The sequence below is a fragment of the Triticum urartu genome, chromosome 7, assembly GCF_003073215.2.
Source record: "Triticum urartu cultivar G1812 chromosome 7, Tu2.1, whole genome shotgun sequence".
Classification (NCBI taxonomy): Eukaryota; Viridiplantae; Streptophyta; class Magnoliopsida; order Poales; family Poaceae; genus Triticum; species Triticum urartu.
Genome location: NC_053028.1, coordinates 523,656,282 through 523,672,305, shown reverse-complemented (window position 1 = coordinate 523,672,305; position 16,024 = coordinate 523,656,282).

Here is a 16,024-nt window from a genome sequence, read left to right as displayed (position 1 = left end):
TCTCATGAACATGGTCATGTAAGGTTGGTCCAGGTCGCTCCATCCAACAATACCGCCAAATCAAAATAAGACACTGGTGGTAAGCAGTACGACGATCACCGCCCACAACTCTTTGTGTTCTTCTCATGCATATCATCTACGCATAGACCTGGCTCTGATACCACTGTTGGGAAACGTAGCACGCAATTTCAAAAAAATTCCTATGCTCACGCAAGATCTATCTAGGAGATGCATAGCAATGAGAGGGGAAGAGTGTGTCCACGTACACTCGTAGACCACAAGTGGAAGCGTTTGACAACGCGGTTGATGTAGTCGAACTTCTTCTCGTTCCAACCGATCAAGCACCAAACGTACGACACCTCCGAGTTCTGCACACATTCAGCTCGATGACGTCCCTCGAAATCTTGATCCAGCAAAGTGTCGAGGAAGTAGATGAGTTCCATCAGCACGACGACGTGGTGACGGTGATGGTGAAGTGATCCGCGTAGGGCGTCGCCTAAGCACTACGAGAATATGACCGGAGGCGTAAACTATGGAGGGAGGCGCAGCACACGGCTAACAATTGTTGGTGTGTGTTCTAGGCGCCCCCTCCCCATGTATATATAGGTGGGAGGGGAGGGGGACAGTCATGGGGCACCCCATGTAGGAGGAATCCAACTTGGGCCCCTAGTCCAATCTCACCCCCTTTCCTTTTTCCAGAGGGGGGAAAAGGAAAGAGGGGAGAGGAAAGGAAGGGGGAGGCCGACTCCCCCCTTTCCTTCTCCCACTCGGTCGGCGGCCTAGGAAGGGTGCGCCAGCCCCCTGTGGGCTCAAGTGCGCCCTCTCCTTTGGCCTATGTGGCCCATTAACCTCCCGGGGTTCCAGAAACCCCTCCAATAGTCCGATATGTACCAGATACCCTCCGAAACACTTCTGGTGTCCGAATACTATCGTCCTATATATTCGACACTCCTCGTCATGTCCGTGATCTCATCCAGGACTCCGAACAACATTCGGTCACCAAATCACATAACTCATATAATACAAAATCGTCATCGAACGTTAACCGTGCTGACCCAACGGGTTCGACAACAATGTAGACATGACCGAGACACCTCTCTGGTCAATAACCAACAGTGAAACCTGGATGCTCATATTGGTTCCTACATATTCTACAAAGATCTTTATTGGTCGAACCGTAATGACAACATATTTTATTCCCTTCATCATCGTTATGTGATTTGCCCAAGATTCGATCATAGGTATCTTCATACCTAGTTCAATCTCGTCACCGGCAAGTCTCTTTACTCATTTTGTAATACATCATCCCGCAAATAAATCATTAGTCACTTTTCTTGCAAGGCTTCTTATGATGTGTGTTACCGAGAGGGCCTAGAGATACCTCTCCGATACTCGAAGTGACAAATCCTAATCTCGATCTATGCCAACCCAACAAACACCTTCAGAGGTATGTAGAGCATCTTTATAATCACCCTGTTACGTTGTGACGTTCGATAGCACACAAGGTATTCCTCTGGTGTCCGGGAGTTGCATAATCTCATAGTCAAAGGAATATGTATATGACATGAAGAAAGCAATTGCAGCAAAAAAAACTGAACGATCAATAGGCTAAGCTAATGGATGGGTCTTGTCCATCACATCATTCTCCTAATGATGTGCCCGTTCATCAAGTGACAACACATATCCATGTCTAGGAAACTTAACCATCTTTGATTAACGATCTAGTATAGTAGAGGCTTACTAGGGACACGATGTTTTGTCTATGTATCCACACATGTATCAAGTTTCCGGTTAATACAATTCTAGCATGAATAATAAACATTTATCATGATATAATGAAATATAAAATAACAACTTTATTATTGCGTCCAGGGCATGTTTCCTTCATGATGGACTCGGACAACGAGGAGGCGCTCACGGCGCTGCTAGAGGAGGAAGCCAATGCCGATGCCCAGGATGAAGAGCATCTCATGGTCGTCACCGCCCTGGCCAGCCTGCTTGCGAGCAATGCAAAGCCGCGGCGAGGTGGCTCGGCGCTAGGCCGGCTGAAGGTCAAGCAGAGGCATTGACTGGAAGGCGATTGCTTGCTCTACTCCGACTACTTCGCCGATGCTCCATTGCGTGGCGACAAAGTATTTTGGCACTATTATCGGATGAGCCAAAAGCTCTTCCTCAGGATTGTGAATTCCATCCAGGAGTTCGACAGCTACTTCAAGTGCAACAAGGATTGCACTGGCACACTTGAATTCACCTCACTCCATAAGTGCACGACAGCTATGAGGATGCTTGCATATGGAGCTCCCGATGATTCAGTCGAAGACTATGGGAGCATGGACGAGTCCATGACCATTGAGTGTTTCTACATGTTCTGCAGGGCAGTGGTGGTAGTGTTTGGACCGCAATACTTGCGATCACCCAATGCTAAAGACACTGCTCGAATCCTAGCACAGAATGTAGCAAGAGGATTTCCTAGGATGCTTGGAAGCAAAGCATCGACTGCATGCACTGGAAATGAAAAAAACTGTCCATTTGCTTGGCAGGGGATGTAAAAAGGTGGCAAAGGCAGTTGCAGTGTGGTACTTGAGGCAGTGGCCACACAACACCTCTGGATTCGGCACTCCTTCTTTGGTATGCCAGGAACTCACAATGGCATCAGCGTACTGCAATGCTCCCCTATCTTTGCCAAGCTTGTTGAAGGTCATTCTCCTCTGGTGAACTTCGAGGTCAATGGGCGGCACTACAACAAGGGATACTACCTCGCAGATGGTTTCTATCCGAGATGGTCCACATTTCTGAAGACTATCTCAAACCCTGTGCCAGGAGGCAAGAACTCCCACTTCGCGAAGGTTCAGGAGGCTTGCAGGAAGGATGTCGAGAGGGCATTTGGTGTTCTCCAATCTCGATTTGTTTTTGTCCAGTACCCCGCTCAGACATGATCAAAAGATCAAATGTGGTAGATCATGACTTGCTGTGTCATCTTGAACAACATGATCTTTGACAGCGAGCAGGAAGAGCCATTGTTTGACACTGAACCATATTACAGGCAGGGTCCTCTTGCCCAAGTTGATCACCACCTACCGGCAACCTGGACGGCCTTCCTCAATATGTCTCACAACCACCATTATTCACACATACACATGTATATACACAATTAGGTATATATACAATTTCTCCTACATGTTGCCTTCGGAGCCAGTGGCATTTGCCTTGGTGCCTTCGAAGCACGATGTCAATTGGGAGTGGTTCATGGAGGCGGTAGCGGGTAATGGTATTCTCCTTTGGGATCTATGACTTGGTCGAGCAAAAATCCCGCTATTTCCTCTTGAAGTGCTAGTATGCGCTCCGTTGGTAAGAGCTGCTCCCGCACCTCTTTGAACTGTTAAGAAGGAGATCACTATGCATGTATATTAGTTGTGTGACTAGATATCGATAATGATGTAAAAATTGTGTCCCCGGCGCCATCATGCGAATGTTCTCGCTAATGTAGTATGCACACAATTCAGTCCCCGGCGCCTGCTTCAGGGCCTTTACGAGAATAGAATTTAATCAGATAATAATTAATCAAGCATGATAATTAATGGTATTGAAACAAGAATAAAAGAGATAGCTAGCTAGTACTACTTAATTACTTACCTTGGGTCAAAACCAATACAACTTTTTTCGCCATTTGCCTGGAGTCACGTTGATGAACTTTGCCCAAGCCCTACCCGCCGGCAAAGAAAATGAATAAAGGGGTTATTAAATAGTTGATATCAATAAATTACGAACTAAATAGGCCGAGATATAGTTAATAATGATTGAAATTACCTGTCGACTATCCCTTCAAGATGGTGAAGTCAATTTCTTTTTTAAGTAGTGAGTCCAGTACTTCAACTGTTCCTTCTTCAACTTTAATGATTAACAAGATCCAGTGGTAACTGCATGCGCACACGTTTGCATGTCTTAATTAAGCGGGCATGTGCATAACACTAATCAACTACCCTAAACCATATACACTTAATTATTAACATCTAGCTAGCTAGTAAGCAAAAACAGAATTTGTAGTACAAGACAGTGTGACTCACAGGAAGTTGTAAGGAAGTAGTATATCTTATTGGTATTGAGGCGCTTCAAGAACTCTGGCATGTTTTTCTCTACATCTGCTTTATACCATTCCAATTTACATGTGTGCTCATTAATGGTATTTGGGTCAATGAACCCAATGCCATAGCGTCAAGATTTTTTCATTTCATACATCTTCATCCTGCATAATACCATAGAAAAGAATATAGTGAGGATAATTACAGCTAAAGATCGATCAATGAGCACTACAACTAGCTTGAGACTTCAATTACAGAAAGAAATCACTTACGGACAATAGCAACTGATGAGAGATTTGTCGAGTGTGTCTTGATTGAATAGCTGAAATAGTTCTGAATACTCAACGGTCAGAGCTAGCTTATGGAAGTAATGCTCTTCCTTGACTTTCACCATGAGGGACTCTCGATTGGAACTCTTGGTAGTTTTCATGTACCAATCATGCAATTCATACATTCTCCTTGGGAGGTTCTTGACCTCCTCAGGCTCGACCAAGGTTCACCACGGACATATTTCCGTTTTATGTCCTCTCTAAGCGGAGACATTTGCTCGATCTCGAGGAGTTGTCCAACAGTGATACCGAGCATTTCAGCCTGCCTTCTCACTACTAGGGAAAACCCTATAAACAGAATCTTAGCAGCAGCACGGCTCAAAAAGGAGCGCTGCTGCTAATTAGCAGTAGCGCGGGCGTGGAAAACCTGCTACTGAAAAGTGCTTAGCAGTAGCGCGCTCGGCGTAACCCGCGCTGCTACAAATATCGACCGACAGTGCCCACCCAACTCCATTTAGCAACAGCGTGGTGCCGCGAGCCGCGCTACTGCTATAGCTGTAGCAGTAGCGCGGTTTTTCTAAGGTCGCTGCTGCTAATTTTCAAATTGGGCACACTTTTGGTCCCGGTTAGCAGTAGCTCTTGTACCGAAAGCTCGCTGCTGCTACTTTCTTAGCAGCAACGCGTTTTACGTACCGCGCTACTGCTAATCCGCACCCACCACCTTTTCCCCACCCGTCCTCCCCCTCCCCCAAATCCCTCCTCTCTTTTGCCACTCCCTCCTCTCTGTCTCCATACGTTCTCACATTGACCCCTTGCCCATGCGCCCCGCCTCCTCCATGGCACCGAAAGAGGGCGCCGCCTCGCACCACCGTCGTCTAGGAGCTCGCCGGTCTTCCACCGGCGTCTAGGAGGCCGCCGCCTCGCGCCACCACGCCGGAGACCTAACCACCGGTGACCAGCCCAGCTACTCCCTCTATCTCCTTCCTCTCTCCCTCGGTTTTCTTTCTCTCTCTCTCTCTCTCTCTCTCTCTCTCCCTCTGATTTGACTCACAATCCCATGTCCATGCCCGTGCAGGTAGTCTCCATGGACGACCATATCTGGCATGGTCGCGAAGAGGAGCCCCACGCCGCTGCCTTGCTCTTCCATGGAAACAGGCCCTCCTCCGACAGCCACCGCTGGATCTGGTCTGCCGCTGCTCGTTCATGCCTCTGGCGACCCCAACCATCGCTGGATCGAACAACTGCTGCCATTGACAACACGCACGGGATCGAGATATTTTTTTTGCTTTTGAAAGTAATAGTAGTAGCGTGGGGTATAAGACCCGCTACAGATAATTAGCAGTAGCGTTGTACTGCAACGCACGCTACAGCTAACCATGTATAGCAGTAGCGCGTGTCAACACGCGCTACTGCTACAAGTTAGCTGTGGCACCGTATTAGTAGCGCGGGCGCCCGCGCTACTGATGCACCCAAAACCCGCGCTACTGCTAGGCTTTTCCCTAGTAGTGTCTATGCTCGTCGGTTATTACCAGCTGACCGGCGCCGGTACTCTCATGTGTTGGTACAACAAGCGGGGCGATCGATTGCGCCGCCTATTCTCCCAGCTAGGGAATGGTTTTCCTGCATTTTTTGCCATCTGCTTGGCTCGAGCTCGAGCTTGAGCTTGACTCCTTCTGTAGTCATGCTCGATGTGCCTTCCTGATTTGGCGCTCATAGTCTGAGTCAACAGGCTTGGGAGCTGGTTTTCTTGCCATATGAATAAAGTGGTCAACGACTTTCTCAGGCACTTTCTCCTTTGGCGGCGATGGCAGTTTCGGTCCAAAATGGGCGTCCACTTGGGAGCTGGTTTCATGTCGTAAGGCCTCTGGGAAAGAGGAGTGAGGCTTGGACCATATTGATATCGCTTGCCTCCGCCTGTACCTCTTGTACTACCTCGAATCGTACTGCTACGCACCATAGCTGCGGCGGCTCTCTTCCGCGATTGCTGAGGCGGAGGAGACGGCTGAGGTAGCTGAGTTGGAGCAGGAGGAGTGGCCTAACGCTGTGCCAGACTTGAAGTAGGAGGAGTGGCCTGACGCGGTGTCAGACTTGAAGCAGGCACTACTAGGGAAAATCTTATAGGCACACGCTTACTAGTAGCGAGGGTTTATACCCCTCGTTGCTGCTACTTACTAGTGGCACGGGTTTATAGCTCTCGCTAGTACTAAGTTGATAGTAGTAGCGCGGGTTTATAACCCTCGCTACTACTAAGTGGTCACTGCCGTGCCCCCCGGGACATGCCATACCAGTAGCGAGGGGTATAAACCCGCGCTACTACTAAGTTGATAGTAGTAGCACGGGTTTATAACCCTCGCTACAACTAAGTGGTCTCTACCGTGCCCACTCGGGACATGCCATAGTAGTAGCGAGGGGTATAAACCCGCGCTGCTACTATCGAACCACCAAGACATATGTACACATAGCGTGCGGAGGCCCAAATCCAAACCCACACTCTTCTGATTCCCCTTCTCCTCCCACTCGCCATTCCCTTCCTCACCCACCAGCACTGCGGGCCTCACACCTCGGCGCCACTCACAAATCTGGCGACCTCCTCTCGCAGACCGCTACCCTCCCCCTCCATCCTCCTTCTTCTCCACTGTTGGAAGGAGAGGGAAACCAGCAGAGCGTCGTCCACATGGCGGCGGCCAGATCCGCCATGGGCGCAGCCACTTGCACCTTCTCACTGGGTTAAGGGTCCCACGACAAGCAGCAGCAGGTCACCGAGCTTAATCTAGGGTTTCGGGTGTCGTCTCCAACTCCGGCGGCCACCGGTGAGTTCCTTCTCCTCCTGCTCTCTATCTATCTCTTCCTCTTTCTAATAAATTTCTCTTCTTTTTGTAGCAGCAGTAGACGAGAGGTGCAGGCACAATTTGGGTGGGCAAGCACCATCACCACGAACAACTTCATCCCCTCGAGGACCAGTAGCAGCCATGAATGGAGAGGACGCTGACACCGAGCAGAAGCAGCCGCCATGGCTGGAATTAATTTTTTTAATTCTCAATTAGTTAGTAGTAGCGCGAGGCCCTGACCCACACTACAACTAAGTAGTAGTAGCGCAGGTGGCAACCGCGCTACTACTACTAGAAGTAGTAGTAGCGCGGGTACCACCCGCGCTACTGCTAAAAGTTAGCTCTAGCGCCCTAGCAGTAGCGCAGGCCCCTGCGCTACTACTAGGGTTTTCCCTAGTAGTGAGGAGGAGTGGCCTGACGCTGTGCCGGACTTGAAGCAGGAGGAGTGGCCTGACACTGTGCTGGACTTGGAGGAGGAGGAGTGGCGTGACGCGCTGGTGGACTTGGAGGAGTGGGAGTCTGCTGACGCGGTGGCGGACTTCGAGGAGAAGTCGGCTAACGCGGTGTCGGTGGCCTTCAAGAGATGATGCAATCCTTTCTCCATAGGATGATACGATGTATGGCCTCTCCCAGTGTGTGCTACTCGTCACCTCCAGGAATGTCAAGCTCTAGCCCCGAATATTGGTCCACCGCCTCATGAACCAAGACACGAGCATAGCCGGCTAGAATCGGGTTGCAATGGAAGGTTGCTTCGGGGTGATTTTGTTGGGAAACGTAGTAATTTTAAAAAATTTCCTACGCACACGCAAGATCATGGTGATGCATAGCAACAAGAGGGGAGAGTGTTGTCTATGTACCCTAGTAGACCGTAAGCGGAAGCATTATGACAACGCGGTTGATGTAGTCGTACGTCTTCACGACCCGATCGATCCAAGTACCGAACACATGGCACCTCTGAGTTCAGCTCACGTTCATCTCGGTGATGTCCCACGAACTCACGATCCAGCAGAGCTTTGAGGGAGAGTTCCGTCAGCACGACGGCGTGATGACGGTGATGATGATGCTACCGACGCAGGGCTTCGCCTAAGCACCGCTACGATATGACCGAGGTGGATTATGGTGGAGGCGGGCACCACACACGGCTAAAGGATCAACTGATCAACTTTTGTGTCCATGGGGTGCCCCCTCCCCTGTATATAAAGGAGTGGAGGTGGGGGAGAGGGCCGGCTTCCTAGGCGCGCCCAAGGGGGGAGTCCTACTTGTTGGGGAACGTAGTAATTTCAAATAAAATCCTACGCACACGCAAGATCATGGTGATGCAAAGCATCAAGAGGGGAGAGTGTTGTCCACGTACCCTCGTAGACCGAAAGTGGAAGCATTAGCACAACGCGGTTGATGTAGTCGTACGTCTTCACGATCCGACTGATCAAGTACCGACCGCACGGCACCTTCGAGTTCAGCACACGTTCAGCCCGATGACGTCCCTCGAACTCTGATCCAGCCGAATGTTGAGGGAGAGTTTCGTCAGCATGATGGCGTGGTGATGATGATGATGTTCTACCGACGCAGGGCTTCTCCTAAGCACCGCTACAGTATTATCGAGGTGGACTATGGTGGAGGGGGCACCGCACACGGCTAAAAGATCAAACGATCAATTGTTGTGTCACTAGGGTGCCCCCCTGCCCCCGTATATATAGGAGCAAGGGGGGGTGCGGCCGGCCAAGAGAGGGGGCGTGCCAGGAGGAGTCCTACTCCCACCGGGAGTAGGACTCCCCCCTTTCCTAGTTGGATTAGGACTTGGGAGGGGGAAAGAGGAGGGAGAGAGGAAGGAAGGGGGGCGCCGCCCCCCTCTCCTTGTCCTATTCGGACTAGGGGGGAGGGGTGCGCGGCCCAGCCCTGGCCGCCTCTCCTCTTCTCCGTAAAGGCCCACTAAGGCCCATTAACCTCCCGGGGGGTTCCGGTAACCTCCCGGTCCTCCGGTAAAATCCCGATTTCATCAGGAACACTTCCGATACCCAAACATAGGCTTCCAATATATCAATCTTCATGTCTCGACCATTTCAAGACTCCTCGTCATGTCCGTGATCACATCCGGGACTCCGAACAACCTTCGGTACATCAAAACATATAAACTCATAATATAACTGTCATCAAACGTTAAGCGTGCGGACCCTACGGGTTCGAGAACTATGTAGACATGACCGAGACACGTCTCCGGTCAATAACCAATAGCGGAACCTGGATGCTCATATTGGCTCCCGCATATTCTATGAAGATCTTTATCGGTCAGACCGCATAACAACATACATTGTTCCCTTTGTCATCGGTATGTTACTTGCCCGAGATTCAATCGTTGGTATCTCAATACCTAGTTCAATCTCGTCACCGGCAAGTCTCTTTACTCGTTCCGTAATACATCATCTCGCAACTAACTCATTAGTTGCAATGCTTGCAAGGCTTAGGTGATGTGCATTACCGAGAGGGCCCAGAGATACCTCTCTGACAATCGGAGTGACAAATCCTAATGTCGAAATACGCCAACCCAACCAGTACCTTCGGAGACACCTGTAGAGCATCTTTATAATCACGCAGTTACGTTGTGACGTTTGGTAGCACACAAAGTGTTCCTCTGGTAAACGGGAGTTGCATAATCTCATAGTCATAGGAACATTTATAAGTCATGAAGAAAGCAATAGCAACAAACTAAACGATCATCGTGCTAAGCTAATGGATGGGTCAAGTCAATCACATCATTCTCTAATGATGTGATCCCGTTAATCAACTGACAACTCTTTGTCTATGGTTAGGAAACATAATCATTTTTGATCAACGAGCTAGTCAAGTAGAGGCATACTAGTGACACTCTGTTTGTCTATGTATTCACACATGTATTATGTTTCTGGTTAATACAATTCTAGCATGAATAATAAACATTTATCATGATATAATGAAATAAATAATAGCTTTATTATTGCCTCTAGGGCATATTTCCTTCACTACTCCCGGTGGGAGTAGGATTCCCCCTTCCCAAGTTGGAGTAGGAGAGGGAAGGAAGGGGAAGGAGGGAGGAAGGAAAGGGGGGCCGTCCCCCTCCCAATTCGGATTGGGCTTGGGTGGCGCGCCTCCTCCTTTGCTCCTTTCCCCTCCTTTCCACTAAGGCCCAATAAGGCCCATATACCTCCCGGGGGGTTCCGGTAACCTCCCGGTGCTCTGGTATATTCCCGATCTCACCCGGAACCATTCCGATGTCCAAATATAGTCGTCCAATATATCGATCTTTGTGTCTCGACCATTTCGAGACTCCTCGTCATGTCCATGATCATATCCGGGACTCCAACCTACCTTCGGTACATCAAAACACATAAACTCATAACACCGATCGTCACTGAACGTTAAGTGTGCGGACCCTACGGGTTCGAGAACTATGTAGACATGACCGAGACACGTCTCCGGTCAATAACCAATAGCGGAACCTGGATGCTCATATTGGTTCCTACATATTCTACGAAGATCTTTATCGGTCAAACCGCATAACAACATACGTTGTTCCCTTTGTCATCGCTATGTTACTTGCCTGAGATTCGATCGTCGGTATCTCAATACCTAGCTCAATCTCGTTACCGGCAAGTCTCTTTACTTGTTTTGTAATGCATCATCCCGCAACTAACTCATTTGTTGCATTGCTTGCAAGGCTTATAGTGATGTGCATTGCCGAGAGGGCCTAGAGATACCTCTCCGATAATCGGAGTGACAAATCCTAATCTCGATCTATGCCAACTCAACAAACACCATCGGAGACACCTGTAGAGCACCTTTATAATCACCCAGTTACGTTGTGATGTTTGGTAGCACACAAAGTGTTCCTCCGGTATTCGGGAGTTGCATAATTTCTAGTCATAGGAACATGTATAAGTCATGAAGAAAGCAATAGCAACATACTAAATGATCAAGTGCTAAGCTAACGGAATGGGTCAAGTCAATCATATCATTCTCTAATGATGTGATCCCGTTAATCAAATGACAACTCATGTCTATGGCTAGGAAACTTAACCATCTTTGATTAACGAGCTAGTCAAGTAGAGGCATACTAGTGACACTCTGTTTGTCTATGTATTCACACATGTACTAAGTTTCCGATTAATACAATTCTAGCATGAATAATAAACATTTATCATGATATAAGGAAATATAAATAACAACTTTATTATTGCCTCTAGGGCATATTTCCTTCAGTCTCCCACTTGCACTAGAGTCAATAATCTAGTTCACATCACTATGTGATTTAACACCAATAGTTCACATCACCATATGATTAACACCCATAGTTCACATCTCCATGTGACCAACACTCAAAGTGTTTACTACAGTCAGTAATCTAGTTCACATCACCATGTGATTAACACCCAAAGAGTACTAAGGTGTGATCATGTTTTTCTTGTGAGAGAAGTTTAGTCAACGGGTCCGCCAAATTCAGATCCATATGTATTTTGCAAATTTCTATGTATACAATGCTTTCCATGGAGATACTTTAGCTAATTGCTCCCACTTTCAATATGTATCCGGATTGTGACTTAGAGTCATACAGATCGATGTCAAAGCTTGCATCGACGTAACTCTTTACAACGAACTCTTTACCACCTCCATAACCGAGAAATATTTCCTTAGTCCTCTAAGGATAATTTTTGACCACTGTCTAGTGATCTACTCCTAGATCAAAATTGTACTCCCTTGCCAAACTCAGGGCAGGGTATACAATAGGTCTAGTACACAACATGGCATACTTTATAGAACGTATGGCTGAGGCATAGGGAATGACTTTCATTCTCTCTCTATCTTCTGCCGTGGTCGGGCTTTGAGTCTTACTCAACTTCACACCTTGCAACACATGCAAGAACTCCTTCTTTGATTGTTCTATTTTGAACTAGTTCAAAAACTTGTCAAGGTATGTACTCATTGAAAAAATTTATCAAGCGTCTTGATCTATCTCTATAGATCTTGATGCTCTATATGTACGCATCTTCACCGAGGTCTTTCTTTGAAAAACTCCTTTCAAATACTCCTTTATGCTTTCTAGAAAATTCTACCTTATTTCCGATCAACAATATGTCATTCACATATACTTATCGGAAATGCTGTAGTGCTCCCAATCACTTGTAAATACAGGCTTCACCGCAAGTCTGCATAAAACTATATGCTTTGATCAACTCATCAAAGCGTATATTCCAACTTCGAAATGCTTGCACCAGTCCATAGATGGATCGCTGGAGCTCGCTCATTTTTTAGCACTTTTAGGATCGACAAAACCTTCTGGTTGCATCATATACAACTCTTCTTTAAGAAATCCATTAAGGAATGTAGTTTTGACATCCATTTGCCAGATTTCATAAAATGTGACAATTTGCTAACATGATTCGGACAGACTTTAAGCATCACTACGAGTGATAAAATCTCATCGTAGTCAACACCTTGAACTTTGTCAAAAACCTTTTTCGACAATTCTAGCTTTTTAGATAGTAACACTACTATCAGCGTCCGTCTTCCTCTTGAAGATCCATTTATTTTCTATGACTTGCCGATCACTGGGCTAGTCAACCAAAGTCCATACTTTCTTCTCATATATGGATCCCATCTCAGATTTCATGGCCTCAAGCCATTTCGCGGAATCTGGGATCATGATCGCTTCCTCATAGTTCGTAGGTTCATCATGGTCTAGTAACATGACTTCCAGAACCGGATTTCCATACCACTCTGGTGTGGAACATACTCTGGTTGACCTACAAGGTTCGGTAGTAACTTGATCTGAAGTTTCATGATCATCTTCATTAACTTCCTCACTGATTGGTGCAGGCATCACTGGAACAGATTTCTGTGATGAACTATTGTCCAATAAGGGAGCTGGTACAGTTACCTCATCAAGTTATACTTTCCACCCACTCACTTCTTTCGAGAGAAACTCCTTCTCTAGAAAGGATCCATTCTTAGCAACGAATGTCTTGCCTTCCGATCTGTGATAGAAGGTGTACACAACAGTTTCCTTTGGGTATCCTATGAAGACACATTTCTTCAATTTGGTTTCGAGCTTATTAGGTTGAAGCTTTTTCACATAAGCATCGCAGCCCCAAACTTTAAGAAACAACAACTTTGGTTTCTTGCCAAACCACAGTTCATAAGGCGTCGTCTCAATGGATTTAGATGGTGCCCTATTTAACGTGAATGCAGCTGTCTCTAATGCACAACCCCAAAACGATAGCGGTAAATCGGTAAGAGACATCATAGATTGCACCATATCTAATAAAGTATGGTTACGATGTTCGGGCACACCATTACGCTGTGGTGTTCCAGATGGCATGAGTTGCGAAATTATTCCGCATTATTTCAAATGAAGACCAAACTCGTAGCTCAAATATTCTCCTCCACGATTAGATCATAGAAACTTTATTTTCTTGTTACGATGATTTTCCACTTCACTCTGAAATTATATGAACTTTTTCAAATGGTTCAGACTTATGTTTCATCAAGTAGATATACCCATATCTGCTCAAATCATCTGTGAAGGTCAGAAAATAACGATACCCGCCGCGAGCCTCAACATTCATCGGACTAGATACATCAGTATGTATGATTTCCAACTAATCTTTTGCTCGCTCCATTGTTCCAGAGAATGGAGTTTTAGTCATCTTGCCCATGAGGCATGGTTCGCAAGCATCAAGTGATTCATAATCAAGTGATTCCAAAATTCCATCATCATGGAGTTTCTTCATGCGCTTTACACCAATATGACCTAAACGGCAGTGCCACAAATAAGTTGCACTATCATTATTAACTTTGCATCTTTTGGCTTCAATATTATAAATATGTGTATCACTAGTATCGAGATCCAACAAACCATTTTCATTGGGTGTATGACCATAGAAGGTTTTATTCATGTAAACAGAACAACAATTATTCTCTAGCTTAAATGAATAATCGTATTGCAATAAACATGATCTAATCATATTCATGCTCAACGCAAACACCAAATAACACTTATTTAGTTTCAACACTAATCCCGAAAGTATAGGGAGTGTGTGATGATGATCATATCAATCTTGGACCTACTTTCAACACACATCGTCACCTCGCCCATAACTAGTTTCTGTTCATTCTGCAACTCCCGTTTCGAGCTACTAATCTTAGCAACTGAACTAGTATCATATACTGAGGGGTTGCTATAAACACTAGTAAAGTACACATCAATAACATGTATATCAAATATACTTTTGTTCACCTTGCCATCCTTCTTATCCGCCAATTATTTTGGGTAGTTCCGCTTCCAGTGATTAATCCCTTGCAGTAGAAGCACTCAGTTTCAGGCTTAAGTCTAGCTTTGGGTTTCTTCACGGGAGTGACAACGTGCTTGTCATTCTTCTTGAAGTTCCCTTTCTATCCCTTTTCCCTTTTCTTGAAACTAGTTGTCTTGTTAACCATCAACACTTGATGCTCTTTTCTTGATTTCTACCTTCGCTGATTTCAGCATCACGAAGAGCTCGAGAATCACTGTCGGTGTACAAAAGTAGGGGCTGTCCTTTTGACCCCTTTACTTGTGCACGGGCAGTCAGAGCCATGCGCCGCGGCCACACGAAGCAGGGCAAAGGGGGGAAGCCAGAGAGAAGCCGAAGCCCAAGGCAAGCAAGACAACGCCAAGACCAAGAACACAAAGAAACAGAGGGACGAAGCAGGTTCCCCCAGCAAGACCCTTGCCGGGGCAGCCTCAGTGACCCCAGCAAGACCCTTGAGCCCATGGTTTCCAACACCATCAACTACGTTGGGCCAGGGCTCGGGAGGCACCTCCATGGTGGCATGCAGATCTTTGTGAAGACAAGGAATATTCAAGATCAGATGAGGATTGGAAGACAACGATCCTCGGCAGGATCCTTGCCGAGGAGAGCCACAAGACCCCCGGCAAGATCCTTGCTGGGGACGACTACGCACCACGGCAAGACCCTTGTCGGGCCCCCCGGCAAGACCCTTGCCGAGGGCGCCAGTAGGGCCACCGCCAGGCCCACACCAACCAAGTCTCCACCGCCGTTCGCATGCAACTGCCAGGCCATCCATCTGGGCAGGCACCTGTGTGGCAACATGCAGCTTCCAGGCCAACTCAACGAGCGCTTACGTGGCGGCATGCAGATGTTCGTGAAGACCCTACCACCGCGCCACCTCAGTTGCCTGCCTGCCTACATGGCATCGCATGCACCGCTGACCTGGGCGCGTGTTGAAGTGAGGAGGAGCAGCGACGGACGGGACGGGTTTGTTCCCATCCCCAATAAAGCAAGGGGACACCTCAGCAACGCATTAAATGCATCTTGTCCTGTAATACGAGCGATAAGCTCATAGCACTGTATGCCTTTCCACCTCCTGTGTGCCACGGTGGCAGCCCCTTTCGACTATAAAAGGAGGCCCATGGCGTACTGGAGAATGATTCGGCTCTTTGAAACCATGCATCCACCATAGCTAGTTCGAGAGCTCAAGAACTTCCTGAAATACATCCACCAAAGCAGGACCAGGGTTTTATGCATCCTTGCGGCCCGAACCTGGGTAAATGATCCTTGTGTTGATTACTAATCCTACTCTTCTTGCAACCCTGTGCCCCAGCAACCGTAGTAGGGATTATTCTTGTGATCCCATAGATGTCGTTTCCCATCGACATCTTTGGCGCGCCAAGTAGGGGGCGCAATTGTGAGAATCTGGTCTAGTAGTTGGCCTAGCAGTTCTTCATCGCCATGGCTCCCAAGAAGAAGATGGACGGGAGAAAACGGCGCCGCCTGCGAGCGCGAAGGATGCCAGCACGACAACCAAGAAAGAAATCTAA